Consider the following 23,157-nt stretch of genomic DNA (forward strand, 5'->3'; position numbering starts at 1 on the left):
GGCTCGTTGGTCTAGGGGTATGATTCTTGCTTAGGGTGCAAGAGGTCCCGGGTTCAAATCCTGGACGAGCCCATGACTCCTTGTCATTTTCATCTTATTGTTTTTAGATGATTCAGTAAAGCTAGCCATTTCAAGTTAGATTTTGTCAATTTCCAAAAATAGCTCTCATAACATTGTCCAAAACAAAATCCCTATGTATTAATGGGATGATTCTTAGTTAATGTTTAAAAAAGTCTCATGTGCCCAAACTGAATGAGACTATTCTTTGCAGGTACTTATGAATCTTGGCTTTATGATTTTCAAGTGAGTAAATTTAGTAAAATGTGACTCCTATGGTTACATTTTCGATGACTTGTACATTTCTTTTCTATAGAAGACAGTAGTGTTCCTAAATAAATCTATATTAACTTAAGATATGAATAAATAAAGTCTTTCTTTTGAGTGTCTTTAATATTTACAGATATGATACTAATTAAGAGTAGATACTTTGTAGGTACTGTGATTCTTTGCTTTCAAACTTTCAGATGTGAATGCTTAGAAAAATCTCAACATCAACAATATGTTATATTAATAAAAACTTACACTTTCATAAGTGCATACTTCGTAAGAAAATCAACCATATGGAACCATATCAGATAAACAAATCTCTCCAACGTTGTTGACCTGGAGTGTATTTAAAGAACAGTCTCATTTTGACACAAAACACAGCTAAATCATGTTCTCTTGTGTTGCTTATTGGTCTAAAAACATTCTTCTCACATAGAGTGTGATAGATTCTCTGATTATTCCCCAGAAAAACCCAAACACTGTAGGCATCATATATAATAAAATTGCAATATTGAAATGGGTTTACATTGTAAAATGTCTAGTTAAAGGTAATATTTTCTATACTTTACAAGTTTCTTTTTGGCAGAATTACATTTTTAAAATAATTACTTCTTTTTGCTTTTAAAAATTCGAAAAACGCACTTAAAATATTGTTTCTGAATGGCTCGTTGGTCTAGGGGTATGATTCTCGCTTAGGGTGCAAGAGGTCCCGGGTTCAAATCCTGGACGAGCCCATGACTCCTTGTCATTTTCATCTTATTGTTTTTAGATGATTCAGTAAAGCTAGCCATTTCAAGTTAGATTTTGTCAATTTCCAAAAATAGCTCTCATAACATTGTCCAAAACAAAATCCCTATGTATTAATGGGATGATTCTTAGTTAATGTTTAAAAAAGTCTCATGTGCCCAAACTGAATGAGACTATTCTTTGCAGGTACTTATGAATCTTGGCTTTATGATTTTCAAGTGAGTAAATTTAGTAAAATGTGACTCCTATGGTTACATTTTCGATGACTTGTACATTTCTTTTCTATAGAAGACAGTAGTGTTCCTAAATAAATCTATATTAACTTAAGATATGAATAAATAAAGTCTTTCTTTTGAGTGTCTTTAATATTTACAGATATGATACTAATTAAGAGTAAATACTTTGTAGGTACTGTGATTCTTTGCTTTCAAACTTTCAGATGTGAATGCTTAGAAAAATCTCAACATCAACAATATGTTATATTAATAAAAACTTACACTTTCATAAGTGCATACTTCGTAAGAAAATCAACCATATGGAACCATATCAGATAAACAAATCTCTCCAACGTTGTTGACCTGGAGTGTATTTAAAGAACAGTTTCATTTTGACACAAAACACAGCTAAATCATGTTCTCTTGTGTTGCTTATTGGTCTAAAAACATTCTTCTCACATAGAGTGTGATAGATTCTCTGATTATTCCCCAGAAAAACCCAAACACTGTAGGCATCATATATAATAAAATTGCAATATTGAAATGGGTTTACATTGTAAAATATCTAGTTAAAGGTAATATTTTCTATACTTTACAAGTTTCTTTTTGGCAGAATTACATTTTTAAAATAATTACTTCTTTTTGCTTTTAAAAATTCGAAAAATGCACTTAAATTTTTGCTTCTAAATGGCTCGTTGGTCTAGGGGTATGATTCTCGCTTAGGGTGCGAGAGGTCCCGGGTTCAAATCCCGGACGAGCCAATGACTCTTTGTCATTTTCATCTTATTGTTTTTAGTTGATTCAGTAAAGCTAGCCATTTCAAATTAGATTTTGTCAATTTCCGAAAATAGCTCTCATAACATTGTCCAAAACAAAATCCCTATGTATTAATGGGAGGATTCTTTGTTAATGTTTCAAAAAGTCTCATGTGCCCAAACTGAATGAGACTATTCTTAGCAGGTACTTATGAATCTTGGCTTTATGATTTTCAAGTGAGTAAATTTAGTAAAATGTGACTCCTATGGTTACATTTTCGATGACTTGTACATTTCTTTTCTATAGAAGACAGTAGTGTTCCTAAATAAATCTATATTAACTTAAGATATGAATAAATAAAGTCTTTCGTTTGGGTGTCTTTATTATTTACAGATATGATACTAATAAAGAGTAGGTACTTTGTAGGTACTGTGATTCTTTGCTTTCAAACTTTCAGATGTGAATGCTTAGAAAAATCTCAACATCAACAATATGTTATATTAATAAAAACTTACACTTTCATAAGTGCATACTTCGTAAGAAAATCAACCATATGGAACCATATCAGATAAACAAATCTCTCCAACGTTGTTGACCTGGAGTGTATTTAAAGAACAGTCTCATTTTGACACAAAACACAGCTAAATCATGTTCTCTTGTGTTGCTTATTGGTCTAAAAACGTACTTCTCACATAGAGTGTGATAGATTCTCTGATTATTCCCCAGAAAAACCCAAACATTGTAGGCATCATATATAATAAAATTGCAATATTGAAATGGGTTTTACATTGTAAAATATCTAGTTAAAGGTAATATTTTCTATACTTTACAAGTTTCTTTTTGGCAGAATTACATTTTTAAAATAATTACTTCTTTTTGCTTTTAAAAATTCGAAAAACGCATTTAAAATATTGTTTCTGAATGGCTCGTTGGTCTAGGGGTATGATTCTTGCTTAGGGTGCAAGAGGTCCTGGGTTCAAATCCTGGACGAGCCCTTGACTCCTTGTCATTTTCATCTTATTGTTTTTAGTTGATTCAGTAAAGCTAGCCATTTCAAGTTAGATTTTGTCAATTTCCAAAAATAGCTCTCATAACATTGTCCAAAACAAAATCCCTATGTATTAATGGGATGATTCTTAGTTAATGTTTCAAAAAGTCTCATGTGCCCAAACTGAATGAGACTATTCTTTGCAGGTACTTATGAATCTTGGCTTTATGATTTTCAAGTGAGTAAATTTAGTAAAATGTGACTCCTATGGTTACATTTTCGATGACTTGTACATTTCTTTTCTATAGAAGACAGTAGTGTTCCTAAATAAATCTATATTAACTTAAGATATGAATAAATAAAGTCTTTCTTTTGAGTGTCTTTAATATTTACAGATATGATACTAATTAAGAGTAGATACTTTGTAGGTACTGTGATTCTTTTCTTTCAAACTTTCAGATGTGAATGCTTAGAAAAATCTCAACATCAACAATATGTTATATTAATAAAAACTTACACTTTCATAAGTGCATACTTCGTAAGAAAATCAACCATATGGAACCATATCAGATAAACAAATCTCTCCAACGTAGATGACCTGGAGTGTATTTAAAGAACAGTCTCATTTTGACACAAAACACAGCTACATCATGTTGTCTTGTGCTGCTTATTGGTCTAAAAACGTATTTCTCACATAGAGTGTGATAGATTCTCTGATTATTCCCCAGAAAAACCCAAACACTGTAGGCATCATATATAATAAAATTGCAATATTGAAATGGGTTTACATTGTAAAATGTCTAGTTAAAGGTAATATTTTCTATACTTTACAAGTTTCTTTTTGGCAGAATTACATTTTTAAAATAATTACTTCTTTTTGCTTTTAAAAATTCGAAAAACGCACTTAAAATATTGTTTCTGAATGGCTCGTTGGTCTAGGGGTATGATTCTCGCTTAGGGTGCAAGAGGTCCCGCGTTCAAATCCTGGACGAGCCCATGACTCCTTGTCATTTTCATCTTATTGTTTTTAGATGATTCAGTAAAGCTAGCCATTTCAAGTTAGATTTTGTCAATTTCCAAAAATAGCTCTCATAACATTGTCCAAAACAAAATCCCTATGTATTAATGGGATGATTCTTAGTTAATGTTTAAAAAAGTCTCATGTGCCCAAACTGAATGAGACTATTCTTTGCAGGTACTTATGAATCTTGGCTTTATGATTTTCAAGTGAGTAAATTTAGTAAAATGTGACTCCTATGGTTACATTTTCGATGACTTGTACATTTCTTTTCTATAGAAGACAGTAGTGTTCCTAAATAAATCTATATTAACTTAAGATATGAATAAATAAAGTCTTTTTTTTGAGTGTCTTTAATATTTACAGATATGATACTAATTAAGAGTAGATACTTTGTAGGTACTGTGATTCTTTGCTTTCAAACTTTCAGATGTGAATGCTTAGAAAAATCTCAACATCAACAATATGTTATATTAATAAAAACTTACACTTTCATAAGTGCATACTTCGTAAGAAAATCAACCATATGGAACCATATCAGATAAACAAATCTCTCCAACGTTGTTGACCTGGAGTGTATTTAAAGAACAGTCTCATTTTGACACAAAACACAGCTAAATCATGTTCTCTTGTGTTGCTTATTGGTCTAAAAACGTTCTTCTCACATAGAGTGTGATAGATTCTCTGATTATTCCCCAGAAAAACCCAAACACTGTATTCATCATATATAATAAAATTGCAATATTGAAATGGGTTTACATTGTAAAATATCTAGTTAAAGGTAATATTTTCTATACTTTACAAGTTTCTTTTTGGCAGAATTACATTTTTAAAATAATTACTTTTTTTTGCTTTTAAAAATTCGAAAAATGCACTTAAATTTTTGCTTCTAAATGGCTTGTTGGTCTAGGGGTATGATTCTCGCTTAGGGTGCAAGAGGTCCCGGGTTCAAATCCTGGACAAGCCCTTGACTCCTTGTCATTTTCATCTTATTGTTTTTAGTTGATTCAGTAAAGCTAGCCATTTCAAGTTAGATTTTGTCAATTTCCAAAAATAGCTCTCATAACATTGTTCAAAACAAAATCCCTATGTATTAATGGGATGATTCTTTGTTAATGTTTCAAAAAGTCTCATGTGCCCAAACTGAATGAGACTAATCTTTGCAGGTACTTATGAATCTTGGCTTTATGATTTTCAAGTGAGTAAATTTAGTAAAATGTGACTCCTATGGTTACATTTTCGATGACTTGTACATTTCTTTTCTATAGAAGACAGTAGTGTTCCTAAATAAATCTATATTAACTTAAGATATGAATAAATAAAGTCTTTCGTTTGAGTGTCTTTATTATTTACAGATATGATACTAATAAAGAGTAGGTACTTTGTAGGTACTGTGTTTCTTGGCTTTCAAATTTTCAGATGTGAATGCTTAGAAAAATCTCAACATACACAATATGTTATATTAATAAAAACTTACACTTTCATAAGTGCATACTTCGTAAGAAAATCAACCATATGGAACCATATCAGATAAACAAATCTCTCCAACGTAGATCACCTGGAGTGTATTTAAAGAACAGTCTCATTTTGTCACAAAACACAGCTACATCATGTTCTCTTGTGCTGCTTATTGGTCTAAAAACGTACTTCTCACATAGAGTTTGATAGATTCTCTGATTATTCCCCAGAAAAACCCAAACACTGTAGGCATCATATATAATAAAATTGCAATATTGAAATGGGTTTACATTGTAAAATGTCTAGTTAAAGGTAATTTTTTCTATACTTTACAAGTTTCTTTTTGGCAGAATTACATTTTTAAAATAATTACTTCTTTTTGCTTTTAAAAATTCGAAAAACGCACTTAAAATATTATTTCTGAATGGCTCGTTGGTCTAGGGGTATGATTCTCGCTTAGGGCGCAAGAGGTCCAGGGTTCAAATCCTGGACGAGCCCTTGACTCCTTGTCATTTTCATCTTATTGTTTTTAGTTGATTCAGTAAAGCTAGCCATTTCAAGTTAGATTTTGTCAATTTCCAAAAATAGCTCTCATAACATTGTCCAAAACAAAATCCCTATGTATTAATGGGATGATTCTTTGTTAATGTTTCAAAAAGTCTCATGTGCCCAAACTGAATGAGACTATTCTTTGCAGGTACTTATGAATCTTGGCTTTATGATTTTCAAGTGAGTAAATTTAGTAAAATGTGACTCCTATGGTTACATTTTCGATGACTTGTACATTTCTTTTCTATAGAAGACAGTAGTGTTCCTAAATAAATCTATATTAACTTAAGATATGAATAAATAAAGTCTTTCTTTTGAGTGTCTTTAATATTTACAGATATGATAATAATTAAGAGTAGATACTTTGTAGGTACTGTGATTCTTTGCTTTCAAACTTTCAGATGTGAATGCTTAGAAAAATCTCAACATCAACAATATGTTATATTAATAAAAACTTACACTTTCATAAGTGCATACTTCGTAAGAAAATCAACCATATGGAACCATATCAGATAAACAAATCTCTCCAACGTTGTTGACCTGGAGTGTATTTAAAGAACAGTCTCATTTTGACACAAAACACAGCTAAATCATGTTCTCTTGTGTTGCTTATTGATCTAAAAACGTTCTTCTCACATAGAGTGTGATAGATTCTCTGATTATTCCCCAGAAAAACCCAAACACTGTAGGCATCATATATAATAAAATTGCAATATTGAAATGGGTTTACATTGTAAAATATCTAGTTAAAGGTAATATTTTCTATACTTTACAAGTTTCTTTTTGGCAGAATTACATTTTTAAAATAATTACTTCTTTTTGCTTTTAAAAATTCGAAAAATGCACTTAAATTTTTGCTTCTAAATGGCTCGTTGGTCTAGGGGTATGATTCTCGCTTAGGGTGCGAGAGGTCCCGGGTTCAAATCCCGGACGAGCCCATGACTCTTTGTCATTTTCATCTTATTGTTTTTAGTTGATTCAGTAAAGCTAGCCATTTCAAATTAGATTTTGTCAATTTCCGAAAATAGCTCTCATAACATTGTCCAAAACAAAATCCCTATGTATTAATGGGATGATTCTTTGTTAATGTTTCAAAAAGTCTCATGTGCCCAAACTGAATGAGACTATTCTTAGCAGGTACTTATGAATCTTGGCTTTATGATTTTCAAGTGAGTAAATTTAGTAAAATGTGACTCCTATGGTTACATTTTCGATGACTTGTACATTTCTTTTCTATAGAAGACAGTAGTGTTCCTAAATAAATCTATATTAACTTAAGATATGAATAAATAAAGTCTTTCGTTTGGGTGTCTTTATTATTTACAGATATGATACTAATAAAGAGTAGGTACTTTGTAGGTACTGTGATTCTTTGCTTTCAAACTTTCAGATGTGAATGCTTAGAAAAATCTCAACATCAACAATATGTTATATTAATAAAAACTTACACTTTCATAAGTGCATACTTCGTAAGAAAATCAACCATATGGAACCATATCAGATAAACAAATCTCTCCAACGTTGTTGACCTGGAGTGTATTTAAAGAACAGTCTCATTTTGACACAAAACACAGCTAAATCATGTTCTCTTGTGTTGCTTATTGGTCTAAAAACGTACTTCTCACATAGAGTGTGATAGATTCTCTGATTATTCCCCAGAAAAACCCAAACATTGTAGGCATCATATATAATAAAATTGCAATATTGAAATGGGTTTTACATTGTAAAATATCTAGTTAAAGGTAATATTTTCTATACTTTACAAGTTTCTTTTTGGCAGAATTACATTTTTAAAATAATTACTTCTTTTTGCTTTTAAAAATTCGAAAAACGCATTTAAAATATTGTTTCTGAATGGCTCGTTGGTCTAGGGGTATGATTCTTGCTTAGGGTGCAAGAGGTCCTGGGTTCAAATCCTGGACGAGCCCTTGACTCCTTGTCATTTTCATCTTATTGTTTTTAGTTGATTCAGTAAAGCTAGCCATTTCAAGTTAGATTTTGTCAATTTCCAAAAATAGCTCTCATAACATTGTCCAAAACAAAATCCCTATGTATTAATGGGATGATTCTTAGTTAATGTTTCAAAAAGTCTCATGTGCCCAAACTGAATGAGACTATTCTTTGCAGGTACTTATGAATCTTGGCTTTATGATTTTCAAGTGAGTAAATTTAGTAAAATGTGACTCCTATGGTTACATTTTCGATGACTTGTACATTTCTTTTCTATAGAAGACAGTAGTGTTCCTAAATAAATCTATATTAACTTAAGATATGAATAAATAAAGTCTTTCTTTTGAGTGTCTTTAATATTTACAGATATGATACTAATTAAGAGTAGATACTTTGTAGGTACTGTGATTCTTTTCTTTCAAACTTTCAGATGTGAATGCTTAGAAAAATCTCAACATCAACAATATGTTATATTAATAAAAACTTACACTTTCATAAGTGCATACTTCGTAAGAAAATCAACCATATGGAACCATATCAGATAAACAAATCTCTCCAACGTTGTTGACCTGGAGTGTATTTAAAGAACAGTCTCATTTTGACACAAAACACAGCTAAATCATGTTCTCTTGTGTTGCTTATTGGTCTAAAAACGTACTTCTCACATAGAGTGTGATAGATTCTCTGATTATTCCCCAGAAAAACCCAAACATTGTAGGCATCATATATAATAAAATTGCAATATTGAAATGGGTTTTACATTGTAAAATATCTAGTTAAAGGTAATATTTTCTATACTTTACAAGTTTCTTTTTGGCAGAATTACATTTTTAAAATAATTACTTCTTTTTGCTTTTAAAAATTCGAAAAACGCACTTAAAATATTGTTTCTGAATGGCTCGTTGGTCTAGGGGTATGATTCTCGCTTAGGGTGCAAGAGGTCCCGGGTTCAAATGATGGACGAGCCCATGACTCCTTGTCATTTTCATCTTATTGTTTTTAGATGATTCAGTAAAGCTAGCCATTTCAAGTTAGATTTTGTCAATTTCCAAAAATAGCTCTCATAACATTGTCCAAAACAAAATCCCTATGTATTAATGGGATGATTCTTAGTTAATGTTTCAAAAAGTCTCATGTGCCCAAACTGAATGAGACTATTCTTTGCAGGTACTTATGAATCTTGGCTTTATGATTTTCAAGTGAGTAAATTTAGTAAAATGTGACTCCTATGGTTACATTTTCGATGACTTGTACATTTCTTTTCTATAGAAGACAGTAGTGTTCCTAAATAAATCTATATTAACTTAAGATATGAATAAATAAAGTCTTTCTTTTGAGTATCTTTAATATTTACAGATATGATACTAATTAAGAGTAGATACTTTGTAGGTACTGTGATTCTTTGCTTTCAAACTTTCAGATGTGAATGCTTAGAAAAATCTCAACATCAACAATATGTTATATTAATAAAAACTTACACTTTCATAAGTGCATACTTCGTAAGAAAATCAACCATATGGAACCATATCAGATAAACAAATCTCTCCAACGTTGTTGACCTGGAGTGTATTTAAAGAACAGTCTCATTTTGACACAAAACACAGCTAAATCATGTTCTCTTGTGTTGCTTATTGGTCTAAAAACGTTCTTCTCACATAGACTGTGATAGATTCTCTGATTATTCCCCAGAAAACCCAAACATTGTAGGCATCATATATAATAAAATTGCAATATTGAAATGGGTTTACATTGTAAAATATCTAGTTAAAGGTAATATTTTCTATACTTTACAAGTTTCTTTTTGGCAGAATTACATTTTTAAAATAATTACTTCTTTTTGCTTTTAAAAATTCGAAAAATGCACTTAAATTTTTGCTTCTAAATGGCTCGTTGGTCTAGGGGTATGATTCTCACTTAGGGTGCGAGAGGTCCCAGGTTCAAATCCCAGACGAGCCCATGACTCCTTGTCATTTTCATCTTATTGTTTTTATTTGATTCAGTAAAGCTAGCCATTTCAAATTAGATTTTGTCAATTTCCGAAAATAGCTCTCATAACATTGTCCAAAACAAAATCACTATGTATTAATGGGATGATTCTTTGTTAATGTTTCAAAAAGTCTCATGTGCCCAAACTGAATGAGACTATTCTTTGCAGGTACTTATGAATCTTGGCTTTATGATTTTCAAGTGAGTAAATTTAGTAAAATGTGACTCCTATGGTTACATTTTCGATGACTTGTACATTTCTTTTCTATAGAAGACAGTAGTGTTCCTAAATAAATCTATATTAACTTAAGATATGAATAAATAAAGTCTTTCTTTTGAGTGTCTTTAATATTTACAGATATGATACTAATTAAGAGTAGATACTTTGTAGGTACTGTGATTCTTTGCTTTCAAACTTTCAGATGTGAATGCTTAGAAAAATCTCAACATCAACAATATGTTATATTAATAAAAACTTACACTTTCATAAGTGCATACTTCGTAAGAAAATCAACCATATGGAACCATATCAGATAAACAAATCTCTCCAACGTTGTTGACCTGGAGTGTATTTAAAGAACAGTCTCATTTTGACACAAAACACAGCTAAATCATGTTCTCTTGTGTTGCTTATTGGTCTAAAAACGTTCTTCTCACATAGAGTGTGATAGATTCTCTGATTATTCCCCAGAAAAACCCAAACACTGTAGGCATCATATATAATAAAATTGCAATATTGAAATGGGTTTACATTGTAAAATATCTAGTTAAAGGTAATATTTTCTATACTTTACAAGTTTCTTTTTGGCAGAATTACATTTTTAAAATAATTACTTCTTTTTGCTTTTAAAAATTCGAAAAATGCACTTAAATTTTTGCTTCTAAATGGCTCGTTGGTCTAGGGGTATGATTCTCGCTTAGGGTGCGAGAGGTCCCGGGTTCAAATCCCGGACGAGCCCATGACTCCTTGTCATTTTCATCTTATTGTTTTTAGTTGATTTAGTAAAGCTAGCCATTTCAAATTAGATTTTGTCAATTTCCGAAAATAGCTCTCATAACATTGTCCAAAACAAAATCCCTATGTATTAATGGGATGATTCTTTGTTAATGTTTCAAAAAGTCTCATGTGCCCAAACTGAATGAGACTATTCTTTGCAGGTACTTATGAATCTTGGCTTTATGATTTTCAAGTGAGTAAATTCCTAAATAAATCTATATTAACTTAAGATATGAATAAATAAAGTCTTTCGTTTGAGTGTCTTTATTATTTACAGATATGATACTAATAAAGAGTAGGTACTTTGTAGGTACTGTGATTCTTGGCTTTCAAATTTTCAGATGTGAATGCTTAGAAAAATCTCAACATACACAATATGTTATATTAATAAAAACTTACACTTTCATAAGTGCATACTTCGTAAGAAAATTAACCATATGGAACCATATCAGATAAACAAATCTCTCCAACGTAGATGACCTGGAGTGTATTTAAAGAACAGTCTCATTTTGACACAAAACACAGCTAAATCATGTTCTCTTGTGTTGCTTATTGGTCTAAAAACGTTCTTCTCACATAGAGTGTGATAGATTCTCTGATTATTCCCCAGAAAAACCCAAACACTGTAGGCATCATATATAATAAAATTGCAATATTGAAATGGGTTTACATTGTAAAATATCTAGTTAAAGGTAATATTTTCTATACTTTACAAGTTTCTTTTTGGCAGAATTACATTTTTAAAATAATTACTTCTTTTTGCTTTTAAAAATTCGAAAAATGCACTTAAATTTTTGCTTCTAAATGGCTCGTTGGTCTAGGGGTATGATTCTCGCTTAGGGTGTGAGAGGTCCCGGGTTCAAATCCCGGACGAGCCCATGACTCCTTGTCATTTTCATCTTATTGTTTTTAGTTGATTCAGTAAAGCTAGCCATTTCAAGTTAGATTTTGTCAATTTCCGAAAATAGCTCTCATAACATTGTCCAAAACAAAATCCCTATGTATTAATGGGATGATTCTTTGTTAATGTTTCAAAAAGTCTCATGTGCCCAAACTGAATGAGACTATTCTTTGCAGGTACTTATGAATCTTGGCTTTATGATTTTCAAGTGAGTAAATTTAGTAAAATGTGACTCCTATGGTTACATTTTCGATGACTTGTACATTTCTTTTCTATAGAAGACAGTAGTGTTCCTAAATAAATCTATATTAACTTAAGTTGTGAATAAATAAAGTCTTTCTTTTGAGTGCCTTTATTATTTACAGATATGATACTAATAAAGAGTAGGTACTTTGTAGGTACTGTGATTCTTGGCTTTCAAATTTTCAGATGTGAATGCTTAGAAAAATCTCAACATACACAATATGTTATATTAATAAAAACTTACACTTTCATAAGTGCATACTTCGTAAGAAAATCAACCATATGGAACCATATCAGATAAACAAATCTCTCCAACATTGTTGACCTGGAGTGTATTTAAAGAACAGTCTCATTTTGACACAAAACACAGCTAAATCATGTTCTCTTGTGTTGCTTATTGGTCTAAAAACGTTCTTCTCACATAGAGTGTGATAGATTCTCTGATTATTCCCCAGAAAAACCCAAACACTGTAGGCATCATATATAATAAAATTGCAATATTGAAATGGGTTTACATTGTAAAATGTCTAGTTAAAGGTAATATTTTCTATACTTTACAAGTTTCTTTTTGGCAGAATTACATTTTTAAAATAATTACTTCTTTTTGCTTTTAAAAATTCGAAAAACTCACTTAAATTTATGTTTCCGAATGGCTCGTTGGTCTAGGGGTATGATTCTCGCTTAGGGTGCGAGAGGTCATGGGTTCAAATCCCGGACGAGCCCATGACTTATAGTCATTTCCATCTTATTGTTTTTAGTTGATTCAGTAAAGCTAGCCATTTGAAGATAGATTTTGTGAATTTCCCAAAATAGCTCTCATAACATTGTCCAAAACAAAATCCCTATGTATTAATGGGATGATTCTTAGTTAATGTTTCAAAAAGTCTCATGTGCCCAAACTGAATGAGACTATTCTTTGCAGATACTTATGAATCTTGGCTTTATGATTTTCAAGTGAGTAAATTTAGTAAAATGTGACTCCTATGGTTACATTTTCGATGACTTGTACATTTCTTTTCTATAGAAGACAGTAGTGTTCCTAAATAAATCTATATTAACTTAAGATATGAATAAATAAAGTCTTTCGTTTGAGTGTCTTTATTATTTACAGATATGATACTAATAAAGAGTAGGTACTTTGTAGGTACTGTGATTCTTGGTTTTCAAATTTTCAGATGTGAATGCTTAGAAAAATCTCAACATACACAATATGTTATATTAATAAAAACTTACACTTTCATAAGTGCATACTTCGTAAGAAAATCAACCATATGGAACCATATCAGATAAACAAATCTCTCCAACATTGTTGACCTGGAGTGTATTTAAAGAACAGTCTCATTTTGACACAAAACACAGCTAAATCATGTTCTCTTGTGTTGCTTATTGGTCTAAAAACGTTCTTCTCACATAGAGTGTGATAGATTCTCTGATTATTCCCCAGAAAAACCCAAACACTGTAGGCATCATATATAATAAAATTGCAATATTGAAATGGGTTTACATTGTAAAATATCTAGTTAAAGGTAATATTTTCTATACTTTACAAGTTTCTTTTTGGCAGAATTACATTTTTAAAATAATTACTTCTTTTTGCTTTTAAAAATTCGAAAAATGCACTTAAATTTTTGCTTCTAAATGGCTCATTGGTCTAGGGGTATGATTCTCGCTTAGGGTGCGAGAGGTACCGGGTTCAAATCCCGGACGAGCCCATGACTCCTTGTCATTTTCATCTTATTGTTTTTAGTTGATTCAGTAAAGCTAGCCATTTCAAATTAGATTTTGTCAATTTCCGAAAATAGCTCTCATAACATTGTCCAAAACAAAATCCCTATGTATTAATGGGATGATTCTTTGTTAATGTTTCAAAAAGTCTCATGTGCCCAAACTGAATGAGACTATTCTTTGCAGGTACTTATGAATCTTGGCTTTATGATTTTCAAGTGAGTAAATTTAGTAAAATGTGACTTCTATGGTTACATTTTCGATGACTTGTACATTTCTTTTCTATAGAAGACAGTAGTGTTCCTAAATAAATCTATATTAACTTAAGATATGAATAAATAAAGTCTTTCTTTTGAGTGTCTTTAATATTTACAGATATTATACTAATTAAGAGTAGATACTTTGTAGGTACTGTGATTCTTTGCTTTCAAACTTTCAGATGTGAATGCTTAGAAAAATCTCAACATCAACAATATGTTATATTAATAAAAACTTACACTTTCATAAGTGCATACTTCGTAAGAAAATCAACCATATGGAACCATATCAGATAAACAAATCTCTCCAACGTTGTTGACCTGGAGTGTATTTAAAGAACAGTCTCATTTTGACACAAAACACAGCTAAATCATGTTCTCTTGTGTTGCTTATTGGTCTAAAAACATTCTTCTCACATAGAGTGTGATAGATTCTCTGATTATTCCCCAGAAAAACCCAAATACTGTAGGCATCATATATAATAAAATTGCAATATTGAAATGGGTTTACATTGTAAAATGTCTAGTTAAAGGTAATATTTTCTATACTTTACAAGTTTCTTTTTGGCAGAATTACATTTTTAAAATAATTACTTCTTTTTGCTTTTAAAAATTCGAAAAACTCACTTAAATTTATGTTTCCGAATGGCTCGTTGGTCTAGGGGTATGATTCTCGCTTAGGGTGCGAGAGGTCATGGGTTCAAATCCCGGACGAGCCCATGACTTATAGTCATTTTCATCTTATTGTTTTTAGTTGATTCAGTAAAGCTAGCCATTTGAAGATAGATTTTGTGAATTTCCCAAAATAGCTCTCATAACATTGTCCAAAACAAAATCCCTATGTATTAATGGGATGATTCTTAGTTAATGTTTCAAAAAGTCTCATGTGCCCAAACTGAATGAGACTATTCTTTGCAGATACTTATGAATCTTGGCTTTATGATTTTCAAGTGAGTAAATTTAGTAAAATGTGACTCCTATGGTTACATTTTCGATGACTTGTACATTTCTTTTCTATAGAAGACAGTAGTGTTCCTAAATAAATCTATATTAACTTAAGATATGAATAAATAAAGTCTTTCTTTTGAGTGTCTTTAATATTTACAGATATGATACTAATTAAGAGTAGATACTTTGTAGGTACTGTAATTCTTTGCTTTCAAACTTTCAGATGTGAATGCTTAGAAAAATCTCAACATCAACAATATGTTATATTAATAAAAACTTACACTTTCATAAGTGCATACTTCGTAAGAAAATCAACCATATGGAACCATATCAGATAAACAAATCTCTCCAACATTGTTGACCTGGAGTGTATTTAAAGAACAGTCTCATTTTGACACAAAACACAGCTAAATCATGTTCTCTTGTGTTGCTTATTGGTCTAAAAACGTTCTTCTCACATAGAGTGTGATAGATTCTCTGATTATTCCCCAGAAAAACCCAAACACAGTAGGCATCATATATAATAAAATTGCAATATTGAAATGGGTTTACATTGTAAAATATCTAGTTAAAGGTAATATTTTCTATACTTTACAAGTTTCTTTTTGGCAGAATTACATTTTTAAAATAATTACTTCTTTTTGCTTTTAAAAATTCGAAAAATGCTCTTAAATTTTTGCTTCTAAATGGCTCGTTGGTCTAGGGGTATGATTCTCGCTTAGGGTGCGAGAGGTACCGGGTTCAAATCCCGGACGAGCCCATGACTCCTTGTCATTTTCATCTTATTGTTTTTAGTTGATTCAGTAAAGCTAGCCATTTCAAATTAGATTTTGTCAATTTCCGAAAATAGCTCTCATAACATTGTCCAAAACAAAATCCCTATGTATTAATGGGATGATTCTTTGTTAATGTTTCAAAAAGTCTCATGTGCCCAAACTGAATGAGACTATTCTTTGCAGGTACTTATGAATTTTGGCTTTATGATTTTCAAGTGAGTAAATTTAGTAAAATGTGACTCCTTTGGTTACATTTTCGATGACTTGTACATTTCTTTTCTATAGAAGACAGTAGTGTTCCTAAATAAATCTATATTAACTTAAGATATGAATAAATAAAGTCTTTCGTTTGAGTGTCTTTATTTTTTACAGATATTATACTAATAAAGAGTAGGTACTTTGTAGGTACTGTGATTCTTGGCTTTCAAATTTTCAGATGTGAATGCTTAGAAAAATCTCAACATACACAATATGTTATATTAATAAAAACTTACACTTTCATAAGTGCATACTTCGTAAGAAAATCAACCATATGGAACCATATCAGATAAACAAATCTCTCCAACGTAGATGACCTGGAGTGTATTTAAAGAACAGTCTCATTTTGACACAAAACACAGCTAAATCATGTTCTCTTGTGTTGCTTATTGGTCTAAAAACGTTCTTCTCACATAGAGTGTGATAGATTCTCTGATTATTCCCCAGAAAAACCCAAACACTGTAGGCATCATATATAATAAAATTGCAATATTGAAATGGGTTTACATTGTAAAATATCTAGTTAAAGGTAATATTTTCTATACTTTACAAGTTTCTTTTTGGCAGAATTACATTTTTAAAATAATTACTTCTTTTTGCTTTTAAAAATTCGAAAAATGCACTTAAATTTTTGCTTCTAAATGGCTCGTTGGTCTAGGGGTATGATTCTCGCTTAGGGTGCGAGAGGTTCAAATCCCGGACGAGCCCATGACTCATTGTCATTTTCATCTTATTGTTTTTAGTTGATTCAGTAAAGCTAGCCATTTCAAATTAGATTTTGTCAATTTCCGAAAATAGCTCTCATAACATTGTCCAAAACAAAATCCCTATGTATTAATGGGATGATTCTTTGTTAATGTTTCAAAAAGTCTCATGTGCCCAAACTGAATGAGACTATTCTTTGCAGGTACTTATGAATCTTGGCTTTATGATTTTCAAGTGAGTAAATTTAGTAAAATGTGACTTCTATGGTTACATTTTCGATGACTTGTACATTTCTTTTCTATAGAAGACAGTAGTGTTCCTAAATAAATCTATATTAACTTAAGATATGAATAAATAAAGTCTTTCTTTTGAGTGTCTTTAATATTTACAGATATTATACTAATTAAGAGTAGATACTTTGTAGGTACTGTGATTCTTTGCTTTCAAACTTTCAGATGTGAATGCTTAGAAAAATCTCAACATCAACAATATGTTATATTAATAAAAACTTACACTTTCATAAGTGCATACTTCGTAAGAAAATCAACCATATGGAACCATATCAGATAAACAAATCTCTCCAACGTTGTTGACCTGGAGTGTATTTAAAGAACAGTCTCATTTTGACACAAAACACAGCTAAATCATGTTCTCTTGTGTTGCTTATTGGTCTAAAAACATTCTTCTCACATAGAGTGTGATAGATTCTCTGATTATTCCCCAGAAAAACCCAAATACTGTAGGCATCATATATAATAAAATTGCAATATTGAAATGGGTTTACATTGTAAAATGTCTAGTTAAAGGTAATATTTTCTATACTTTACAAGTTTCTTTTTGGCAGAATTACATTTTTAAAATAATTACTTCTTTTTGCTTTTAAAAATTCGAAAAACTCACTTAAATTTATGTTTCCGAATGGCTCGTTGGTCTAGGGGTATGATTCTCGCTTAGGGTGCGAGAGGTCATGGGTTCAAATCCCGGACGAGCCCATGACTTATAGTCATTTTCATCTTATTGTTTTTAGTTGATTCAGTAAAGCTAGCCATTTGAAGATAGATTTTGTGAATTTCCCAAAATAGCTCTCATAACATTGTCCAAAACAAAATCCCTATGTATTAATGGGATGATTCTTAGTTAATGTTTCAAAAAGTCTCATGTGCCCAAACTGAATGAGACTATTCTTTGCAGATGCTTATGAATCTTGGCTTTATGATTTTCAAGTGAGTAAATTTAGTAAAATGTGACTCCTATGGTTACATTTTCGATGACTTGTACATTTCTTTTCTATAGAAGACAGTAGTGTTCCTAAATAAATCTATATTAACTTAAGTTGTGAATAAATAAAGTCTTTCTTTTGAGTGTCTTTATTATTTACAGATATGATACTAATAAAGAGTAGGTACTTTGTAGGTACTGTGATTCTTGGCTTTCAAATTTTCAGATGTGAATGCTTAGAAAAATCTCAACATACACAATATGTTATATTAATAAAAACTTACACTTTCATAAGTGCATACTTCGTAAGAAAATCAACCATATGGAACCATATCAGATAAACAAATCTCTACAAAATTGTTGACCTGGAGTGTATTTAAAGAACAGTCTCATTTTGACACAAAACACAGCTAAATCATGTTCTCTTGTGTTGCTTATTGGTCTAAAAACGTTCTTCTCACATAGAGTGTGATAGATTCTCTGATTATTCCCCAGAAAAACCCAAACACTGTAGGCATCATATATAATAAAATTGCAATATTGAAATGGGTTTACATTGTAAAATATCTAGTTAAAGGTAATATTTTCTATACTTTACAAGTTTCTTTTTGGCAGAATTACATTTTTAAAATAATTACTTCTTTTTGCTTTTAAAAATTCGAAAAATGCACTTAAATTTTTGCTTCTAAATGGCTCATTGGTCTAGGGGTATGATTCTCGCTTAGGGTGCGAGAGGTACCGGGTTCAAATCCCGGACGAGCCCATGACTCCTTGTCATTTTCATCTTATTGTTTTTAGTTGATTCAGTAAAGCTAGCCATTTCAAGTTAGATTTTGTCAATTTCCGAAAATAGCTCTCATAACATTGTCCAAAACAAAATCCCTATGTATTAATGGGATGATTCTTTGTTAATGTTTCAAAAAGTCTCATGTGCCCAAACTGAATGAGACTATTCTTTGCAGGTACTTATGAATCTTGGCTTTATGATTTTCAAGTGAGTAAATTTAGTAAAATGTGACTCCTATGGTTACATTTTCGATGACTTGTACATTTCTTTTCTATAGAAGACAGTAGTGTTCCTAAATAAATCTATATTAACTTAAGATATGAATAAATAAAGTCTTTCTTTTGAGTGTCTTTAATATTTACAGATATGATACTAATTAAGAGTAGATACTTTGTAGGTACTGTGATTCTTTGCTTTCAAACTTTCAGATGTGAATGCTTAGAAAAATCTCAACATCAACAATATGTTATATTAATAAAAACTTACACTTTCATAAGTGCATACTTCGTAAGAAAATCAACCATATGGAACCATATCAGATAAACAAATCTCTCCAACATTGTTGACCTGGAGTGTATTTAAAGAACAGTCTCATTTTGACACAAAACACAGCTAAATCATGTTCTCTTGTGTTGCTTATTGGTCTAAAAACGTTCTTCTCACATAGAGTGTGATAGATTCTCTGATTATTCCCCAGAAAAACCCAAACACTGTAGGCATCATATATAATAAAATTGCAATATTGAAATGGGTTTACATTGTAAAATATCTAGTTAAAGGTAATATTTTCTATACTTTACAAGTTTCTTTTTGGCAGAATTACATTTTTAAAATAATTACTTCTTTTTGCTTTTAAAAATTCGAAAAATGCACTTAAATTTTTGCTTCTAAATGGCTCGTTGGTCTAGGGGTATGATTCTCGCTTAGGGTGCGAGCGGTACCGGGTTCAAATCCCGGACGAGCCCATGACTCCTTGTCATTTTCATCTTATTGTTTTTAGTTGATTCAGTAAAGCTAGCCATTTCAAATTAGATTTTGTCAATTTCCGAAAATAGCTCTCATAACATTGTCCAAAACAAAATCCCTATGTATTAATGGGATGATTCTTTGTTAATGTTTCAAAAAGTCTCATGTGCCCAAACTGAATGAGACTATTCTTTGCAGGTACTTATGAATTTTGGCTTTATGATTTTCAAGTGAGTAAATTTAGTAAAATGTGACTCCTATGGTTACATTTTCGATGACTTGTACATTTCTTTTCTATAGAAGACAGTAGTGTTCCTAAATAAATCTATATTAACTTAAGATATGAATAAATAAAGTCTTTCGTTTGAGTGTCTTTATTATTTACAGATATGATACTAATAAAGAGTAGGTACTTTGTAGGTACTGTGATTCTTGGCTTTCAAATTTTCAGATGTGAATGCTTAGAAAAATCTCAACATACACAATATGTTATATTAATAAAAACTTACACTTTCATAAGTGCATACTTCGTAAGAAAATCAACCATATGGAACCATATCAGATAAACAAATCTCTCCAACGTAGATGACCTGGAGTGTATTTAAAGAACAGTCTCATTTTGACACAAAACACAGCTAAATCATGTTCTCTTGTGTTGCTTATTGGTCTAAAAACGTTCTTCTCACATAGAGTGTGATAGATTCTCTGATTATTCCCCAGAAAAACCCAAACACTGTAGGCATCATATATAATAAAATTGCAATATTGAAATGGGTTTACATTGTAAAATATCTAGTTAAAGGTAATATTTTCTATACTTTACAAGTTTCTTTTTGGCAGAATTACATTTTTAAAATAATTACTTCTTTTTGCTTTTAAAAATTCGAAAAATGCACTTAAATTTTTGCTTCTAAATGGCTCGTTGGTTTAGGGGTATGATTCTTGCTTAGGGTGCGAGAGGTCCCGGGTTCAAATCCCGGACGAGCCCATGACTCCTTGTCATTTTCATCTTATTGTTTTTAGTTGATTCAGTAAAGCTAGCCATTTCAAATTAGATTTTGTCAATTTCCGAAAATAGCTCTCATAACATTGTCCAAAACAAAATCCCTATGTATTAATGGGATGATTCTTTGTTAATGTTTCAAAAAGTCTCATGTGCCCAAACTGAATGAGACTATTCTTTGCAGGTACTTATGAATCTTGGCTTTATGATTTTCAAGTGAGTAAATTTAGTAAAATGTGACTCCTATGGTTACATTTTCGATGACTTGTACATTTCTTTTCTATAGAAGACAGTAGTGTTCCTAAATAAATCTATATTAACTTAAGATATGAATAAATAAAGTCTTTCGTTTGAGTGTCTTTATTATTTACAGATATGATACTAATAAAGAGTAGGTACTTTGTAGGTACTGTGATTCTTGGCTTTCAAATTTTCAGATGTGAATGCTTAGAAAAATCTCAACATACACAATATGTTATATTAATAAAAACTTACACTTTCATAAGTGCATACTTCATAAGAAAATCAACCATATGGAACCATATCAGATAAACAAATCTCTCCAACGTGGATGACCTGGAGTGTATTTAAAGAACAGTCTCATTTTGACACAAAACACAGCTAAATCATGTTCTCTTGTGTTGCTTATTGGTCTAAAAATGTTCTTCTCACATAGAGTGTGATAGATTCTCTGATTATTCCCCAGAAAAACCCAAACACTGTAGGCATCATATATAATAAAATTGCAATATTGAAATGGGTTTACATTGTAAAATATCTAGTTAAAGGTAATATTTTCTATACTTTACAAGTTTCTTTTTGGCAGAATTACATTTTTAAAATAATTACTTCTTTTTGCTTTTAAAAATTCGAAAAATGCACTTAAATTTTTGCTTCTAAATGGCTCGTTGGTCTAGGGGTATGATTCTCGCTTAGGGTGCGAGAGGTTCAAATCCCGGACGAGCCCATGACTCATTGTCATTTTCATCTTATTGTTTTTAGTTGATTCAGTAAAGCTAGCCATTTCAAATTAGATTTTGTCAATTTCCGAAAATAGCTCTCATAACATTGTCCAAAACAAAATCCCTATGTATTAATGGGATGATTCTTTGTTAATGTTTCAAAAAGTCTCATGTGCCCAAACTGAATGAGACTATTCTTTGCAGGTACTTATGAATCTTGGCTTTATGATTTTCAAGTGAGTAAATTTAGTAAAATGTGACTTCTATGGTTACATTTTCGATGACTTGTACATTTCTTTTCTATAGAAGACAGTAGTGTTCCTAAATAAATCCATATTAACTTAAGATATGAATAAATAAAGTCTTTCTTTTGAGTGTCTTTAATATTTACAGATATTATACTAATTAAGAGTAGATACTTTGTAGGTACTGTGATTCTTTGCTTTCAAACTTTCAGATGTGAATGCTTAGAAAAATCTCAACATCAACAATATGTTATATTAATAAAAACTTACACTTTCATAAGTGCATACTTCGTAAGAAAATCAACCATATGGAACCATATCAGATAAACAAATCTCTCCAACGTTGTTGACCTGGAGTGTATTTAAAGAACAGTCTCATTTTGACACAAAACACAGCTAAATCATGTTCTCTTGTGTTGCTTATTGGTCTAAAAACATTCTTCTCACATAGAGTGTGATAGATTCTCTGATTATTCCCCAGAAAAACCCAAACACTGTAGGCATCATATATAATAAAATTGCAATATTGAAATGGGTTTACATTGTAAAATGTCTAGTTAAAGGTAATATTTTCTATACTTTACAAGTTTCTTTTTGGCAGAATTACATTTTTAAAATAATTACTTCTTTTTGCTTTTAAAAATTCGAAAAACTCACTTAAATTTATGTTTCCGAATGGCTCGTTGGTCTAGGGGTATGATTCTCGCTTAGGGTGCGAGAGGTCATGGGTTCAAATCCCGGACGAGCCCATGACTTATAGTCATTTTCATCTTATTGTTTTTAGTTGATTCAGTAAAGCTAGCCATTTGAAGATAGATTTTGTGAATTTCCCAAAATAGCTCTCATAACATTGTCCAAAACAAAATCCCTATGTATTAATGGGATGATTCTTAGTTAATGTTTCAAAAAGTCTCATGTGCCCAAACTGAATGAGACTATTCTTTGCAGATACTTATGAATCTTGGCTTTATGATTTTCAAGTGAGTAAATTTAGTAAAATGTGACTCCTATGGTTACATTTTCGATGACTTGTACATTTCTTTTCTATAGAAGACAGTAGTGTTCCTAAATAAATCTATATTAACTTAAGTTGTGAATAAATAAAGTCTTTCTTTTGAGTGTCTTTATTATTTACAGATATGATACTAATAAAGAGTAGGTACTTTGTAGGT

At 30.9% G+C, this 23,157-nt stretch overlaps 14 non-coding genes across 14 annotated transcripts; all 14 read left to right on the plus strand.

The window, feature by feature from the left end:
* TRNAP-AGG (transfer RNA proline (anticodon AGG)) lies at positions 1-72 on the plus strand. The gene has a single exon. It is a non-coding gene; the product is annotated as a tRNA-Pro (tRNA).
* A 1,906-nt stretch (positions 73-1,978) lies between these two features.
* Positions 1,979-2,050, plus strand: TRNAP-AGG (transfer RNA proline (anticodon AGG)). The gene has a single exon. It is a non-coding gene; the product is annotated as a tRNA-Pro (tRNA).
* Positions 2,051-2,968: 918 nt separating this feature from the next.
* On the plus strand, positions 2,969-3,040 carry TRNAP-AGG (transfer RNA proline (anticodon AGG)). Its single transcript has one exon. It is a non-coding gene; the product is annotated as a tRNA-Pro (tRNA).
* A 3,884-nt stretch (positions 3,041-6,924) lies between these two features.
* TRNAP-AGG (transfer RNA proline (anticodon AGG)) lies at positions 6,925-6,996 on the plus strand. The gene has a single exon. It is a non-coding gene; the product is annotated as a tRNA-Pro (tRNA).
* Positions 6,997-7,914: 918 nt separating this feature from the next.
* On the plus strand, positions 7,915-7,986 carry TRNAP-AGG (transfer RNA proline (anticodon AGG)). Its single transcript has one exon. It is a non-coding gene; the product is annotated as a tRNA-Pro (tRNA).
* A 2,895-nt stretch (positions 7,987-10,881) lies between these two features.
* TRNAP-AGG (transfer RNA proline (anticodon AGG)) lies at positions 10,882-10,953 on the plus strand. Its single transcript has one exon. It is a non-coding gene; the product is annotated as a tRNA-Pro (tRNA).
* Positions 10,954-11,797: 844 nt separating this feature from the next.
* Positions 11,798-11,869, plus strand: TRNAP-AGG (transfer RNA proline (anticodon AGG)). Its single transcript has one exon. It is a non-coding gene; the product is annotated as a tRNA-Pro (tRNA).
* Positions 11,870-12,786: 917 nt separating this feature from the next.
* TRNAP-AGG (transfer RNA proline (anticodon AGG)) lies at positions 12,787-12,858 on the plus strand. The gene has a single exon. It is a non-coding gene; the product is annotated as a tRNA-Pro (tRNA).
* Positions 12,859-14,764: 1,906 nt separating this feature from the next.
* Positions 14,765-14,836, plus strand: TRNAP-AGG (transfer RNA proline (anticodon AGG)). The gene has a single exon. It is a non-coding gene; the product is annotated as a tRNA-Pro (tRNA).
* Positions 14,837-15,753: 917 nt separating this feature from the next.
* On the plus strand, positions 15,754-15,825 carry TRNAP-AGG (transfer RNA proline (anticodon AGG)). Its single transcript has one exon. It is a non-coding gene; the product is annotated as a tRNA-Pro (tRNA).
* A 1,899-nt stretch (positions 15,826-17,724) lies between these two features.
* Positions 17,725-17,796, plus strand: TRNAP-AGG (transfer RNA proline (anticodon AGG)). Its single transcript has one exon. It is a non-coding gene; the product is annotated as a tRNA-Pro (tRNA).
* Positions 17,797-19,702: 1,906 nt separating this feature from the next.
* On the plus strand, positions 19,703-19,774 carry TRNAP-AGG (transfer RNA proline (anticodon AGG)). Its single transcript has one exon. It is a non-coding gene; the product is annotated as a tRNA-Pro (tRNA).
* Positions 19,775-20,691: 917 nt separating this feature from the next.
* On the plus strand, positions 20,692-20,763 carry TRNAP-AGG (transfer RNA proline (anticodon AGG)). The gene has a single exon. It is a non-coding gene; the product is annotated as a tRNA-Pro (tRNA).
* Positions 20,764-22,662: 1,899 nt separating this feature from the next.
* TRNAP-AGG (transfer RNA proline (anticodon AGG)) lies at positions 22,663-22,734 on the plus strand. The gene has a single exon. It is a non-coding gene; the product is annotated as a tRNA-Pro (tRNA).
* Positions 22,735-23,157: the final 423 nt, after the last annotated feature.

This window comes from Mixophyes fleayi, chromosome 1 (genome assembly GCF_038048845.1).
Source record: "Mixophyes fleayi isolate aMixFle1 chromosome 1, aMixFle1.hap1, whole genome shotgun sequence".
Classification (NCBI taxonomy): Eukaryota; Metazoa; Chordata; class Amphibia; order Anura; family Limnodynastidae; genus Mixophyes; species Mixophyes fleayi.